The 5,098-nt window shown below is 32.2% G+C and overlaps 1 pseudogene; it reads left to right on the forward strand.

Moving 5' to 3' along the window:
• The first annotated feature begins 2,456 nt into the window (after positions 1-2,456).
• Positions 2,457-2,574, forward strand: LOC118612186 (annotated as a pseudogene).
• Positions 2,575-5,098: the final 2,524 nt, after the last annotated feature.

Raw genomic sequence — 5,098 nt, forward strand, 5'->3', positions numbered from 1 at the left:
CGAAGTTAAACTGTCATGGAGAAAATGAAAGTGAAATACTAATGTATGTATAATATATACATATAATATGTAATACATATAATATATACATACACAGTTTATGAATATGTACGTCCACACACAGTAAAGTGTATATGTAGTAACAATTTTTATACTCAGTTAAAGAAAAATATCAAATTCAGGATAGCAGTTAACTCTGGTTGTTGTAGAGAAACCTTCATTTGATCTCTTAAAACTTCATCTCATAAGCCGCGAGAAGGGCACAAGGTATTTGACCTAATAATATATGAGACTAAAACAATAATACCAACTTACCACTCCAGATTACTATTTTATAAACATTGTGAAGTATATATTGTAGGAGATAGGATAATGATGAAAAGGAATAAAATGTATTGGCTTCTATCTCTTATAATTTAAAAATAAATTATAGTAATTTTTTTTTTAACTTAGCAATTTCTGTATGTAGAATTACAATAATAATACACTGGGAATACACTCTCCAAAACACTGAGATGATAAAAGCAAATGAAACTTTGTTCATATAGAAAATGACATAAAAGAACAAAGACACAGAAAAACAGGAAAGTACAAAAGGCAGTAAAAAAAAAAAAAAAAATTATCAGCCATAGCAGTTGAATAGAAAATATTTAACTAAAATATCCAGTACTTGACCCATCTAGATTAAGAATTCTTTTCTGAAATTTAGAAATCTTAACCTCAAAATATGTTTCCATACATATAGCATAGTATAAATTTAGGATTTAAAAAGAAAAACAAATTTAAGAATATTTATCTTAGAAAAATTTGCAAGTTACTTAAATTTATCTTGTCAATCAATTGAAGAATGCATTAAGTATCTGTCATTATTTTGCTTTGGGGTTGATCTAAATATAAATTTTAAAAAATTTTAGTAATAAAAGAATATAAATTCAGTTTCTTATCAATATTTATAATAAAGTAACAGAACTAACTTCAAATGTGTACTAATTCTCTTAAAATGGTAATTTAGCATCATGCAACATTAAAATGACATGTTAAATAAAAAATGGTAGAAAATCAAGTGATCAGAATGATAGTTTGATAGTCAGTAAAAATAGCGGTCAAGATCACAAACTCCAGAGCTGATCTTTCTGTGTTTGAATCTCAGCTCTAATATTTACTAGTTTATAACTACTTAACTATTCTGTACCTAATCTGATTTTCTGTAAAATAAAGAATAAAAATAGAGCCTGGATGCTCAAAATACTCATGGACTAGTAATGTAACTTAAGTTGCTATTTAAATAAATACACACATTCAAATACAGTCCCTTTATTTTCTAAATATACCCACAGAGTATATAGAGAAGTACTTACTAAGTAATATGTTATAGACAAATTCTTTACAAATCATTTTATTAATTCATAAAGCATTTGCTGATTTTTAGATAATATTCTAGATTCTTAGTATACAGTAGTGAAAAAAGGAAAAATATTTCTACCCTTACATATCTTATATTTTTGTTCATAGCCTTGGCTAAAACCCTTGAAAAGGAATAGTGCTGAGTAGTATACAGGAAAAGATGTTTGAAATATATACATTTATATCTCATGAAGAACTCACTTGTAGATTATATAAAGGACTTCCATAAATCGAAAAGAAAAAAGATGAGCATCCAATTAAAAAATAGTGAATCATTTAAACAGGAATCCCATCCACAACAGAAAATAGCACAATGTTCTATGAGTATATGGAAAGATGTACGTCATTAGTCTTCAGAGAATGCAAATTAAAACCTTGATGAGAAATCCCCTCCAAACTACCAAAATGACTAAGTTTTAAAAGACCACAAATATCACATTGTGGGTTTCCAGAAGCATCCTCAGGTTCAATGCTTCAGGTCCAGAGACACTGCTTACTCATGGCTACATTTGTGATAGTGAAAGAATAGAGATTAAAATCAGCAAAAGTAAAAAGCACAGAGGTGTCTCTGGCAAACAGGCACAAGCTTTCAGTTGTCCTCTCCCAGATACATTATGTGAAGAACGAATAATCCTCCCAAAAATGATGTGTGACAAAATATACTAGAAAACTGTCAACCAGGGAAGCTCACTTAAGCACTGGGGCTCAGAGATTTTATTGGGATTTGGTCTCCTAGGCATGTTGTGCCCATGCAGCTGACCTTAGTAATTCGGCCTCCAAAGGTCCAATTGATACAGCATGGGCCAAGTTCCTCACCATAACTCAGACTGTTAGGCAGACAAAGTCACTCTTATCGGGCAGGATATACTGAGGCTTCGGAAGTTATCTACCAGGAACTGGTCAAGGACCAGTCGATTCTTTGGAATGGGTAGGATTTGAGCACCCCAAACCTGTTGAGTTAAACCTTTACTGCAGAAATCAGGAAATAATCTAAAGAAACTGGAACTCTTGTGGGAATTTAAAATGGCAAAATCACTTTGTAAAACTCTTTGGTCTACAGCCATGCCACCCTGAACATGCCCAATCTTGTCTGATCTCGGAAGAAAAGCAGGGTTGGGCCTGGTTAGTACTTGGACAGGAGACCACCTAAGAATACAGGTGCTGTAGGCATTAAAAAAAAAAAAAAAAACTTTTTGGAGTTCTAAAAACATTAAAGATACATCTATCCTGTGACCAAGAAATGCCACTTATTAGGTGTATACCAATGAGAAGAAAGTACATATGTCCATGAAATACTTCTATAAGAAGATGCACAGCTTTATTCATTACCTTAAAAAATGGAAACAGACCAAAGGCTTATAAATAGGATAGTAAGTACACAAATTGTTGTATGTTCACACAATGGAATATTACTCAAAAATTACAAGAAATAAACTACTGATACACGTAAAAGGTTGAATGAGTCTCGAAAATATGCTTCTGATCCAAAAGAAGATAGACACAAAAGAATACATCCTGTTCTTGACTATGAAGTTCGAGAATAGACAAAGTGCATCTAACGTTATCAGATATGTTTTGATAACATTAGTTATCAAAGTCAGTATAATGGTCAAGTGATTGGGGGGAAATATTGACAGCAGACAACTTTCTGAGTTGTTGGAAATACTATATCTTGATATGGAACTTGGTTACACAGATACAGACTTGGAAAATTTATTGAGCCAAGCAATTAATGTTTGCACATTTTACTACATGTATTTTGTTCTTTAAAATAAAAAATGCTTACACCGATTGAATTTCTCAGGAGTTCCTACCACATGGTATGCTCTGAACCAGACATTTGAATGAATGAACAAATGAATGAATGCATAACTTGATATCTTTGCTCTGTTCCCAAGCTTATAAGCCACATTCTAAAATTAAATGTCTATCTTGTTAAATTATTCATAGGAAGAAAATGCAATGAGCAGAAGGCACTGGCAAAAAGTTCGCTTGATTACTTTATTTTTATTGTAATGAATACATTGCAACTCCAGTATTTATAGGTCAATCTCACATGAATTTAGTAATGGAAGAGCTGGATTATCACTGGATATGTTAGTAATTTTATTTCAAATGAAGAAAGATGAAAATTAGATTGTGAAATATAAGAGCCTCTGTAAGACTTTCTCCCCTACTTAAACCTGTCTGGGTGAAGGCAAAACGAAACAAAACAATTTCATTAAATGCCTCTATCAAACTGCATGATATATTAATTTCTCAAAAACTCTGGGTTATTGTGAGCCCTCCGATTTTATAGAACAAGAAATGTCTGTCTAGAGGAGGGCTTAGTAGCCATCTCTTGCAATTCTTTCATTTTAAAGATAGGGAATCTAGACATTTCTTCACTGGAGATTCAAGGACTTTGGGTTCTTGGTGGGTTTTTGAGCTATGAACTAATTCTGAATTTCTTGCCCCATGACTTGTTTTTATAAGACAAATAAATGCCTATGTGTGTACTGACCCATTCTAAATTTTTTTCCTTGCAGCCAGGAACATTTCTAGTTAACTAACGCAAAACCCCTTATACATGATCTACTACAGCCTTGTCCTTTTCACAAATGCAGCATTTGAAAGCCAAGAGAAATTAATCTCCTGAATGATACCTTACTTCTCAATGTCAATGGTTTAGCGATAGTCTGTGGTATAGTATCTTGAAAGTGTTGGAAGAACAGAACTTGTAACTGAGAATTTTATATTCAACTAAGTAATCACCTAAAAATGAGGATTATTACTACATAGTAATAATATTCCTATGCATACAAAGTTTCTCTGGATTCGACCACATTAAGCCTCTTTGAAAGAGCTCTTGATGGAAATACCCTAGCAAGATAAAGCTTAAAACTGACAGTTAATAATAAAAAGTGTGAAATACAAGTAAACAAAGATTTTTATAAGGAGCATTATATCCTAAATAAGGGATTATTGATAAAAAATATTTTAATAACTTGAAAATTTAAGAGTGATGGTAGGAGATGCGAGCTGCTTTAGGAAAAATATACATATTACTAAACTTTGAGCACTGAGAAGGAAGAGTCAATTTAAGTGTGGGTATCACTGAGCCCAGAATCGATCTCTCTAGTAGAAGGTGGAAGGAAATAAAACTTAAAGCAAAAGAGCTTAGTAATAGAAAATATAAAATTAAGGAGCAAAAAGAAATGATATTTATAGATATACATCTATATGTTATATACTATATGTTTAATATAAAATAGATTTTAATAAATAAAAACGTGTTAAATTCATTGACTTCGAAGATAGCAATACTCAGATTACATTATATAACAAGGGCCAAACAGCAACACTACACATAATAAACTCGTATTTCATCAACTGATGTCTGTGAGAGACATTCTTAATGGGCATATGGGAGTGAAAAATGAATTATGTAAAAATGTGAAGCAAATGCAAACCAGAAGAAGCACAGAGCAGCGACGTTAATGTAGCACGAGATCGATTTTACGGCAAAAGCACAATCAGCGACAAAGAGCGATGCTGGTTACCATAGAAAACAGTAACGGATTCAGAAGATCAATCAGCAGATACATGCACGTAACCACTCAGAAGCTCAAGCTATGCTAAAGCAACAAGTGACAGAAGAATGTGGTGATTAATCTTGTAATTGGAGATCTTCACAACCCTCTCAGAAACTGAT

The sequence above is a fragment of the Rousettus aegyptiacus genome, unplaced genomic scaffold (assembly GCF_014176215.1).
Source record: "Rousettus aegyptiacus isolate mRouAeg1 unplaced genomic scaffold, mRouAeg1.p scaffold_m13_p_15, whole genome shotgun sequence".
Classification (NCBI taxonomy): Eukaryota; Metazoa; Chordata; class Mammalia; order Chiroptera; family Pteropodidae; genus Rousettus; species Rousettus aegyptiacus.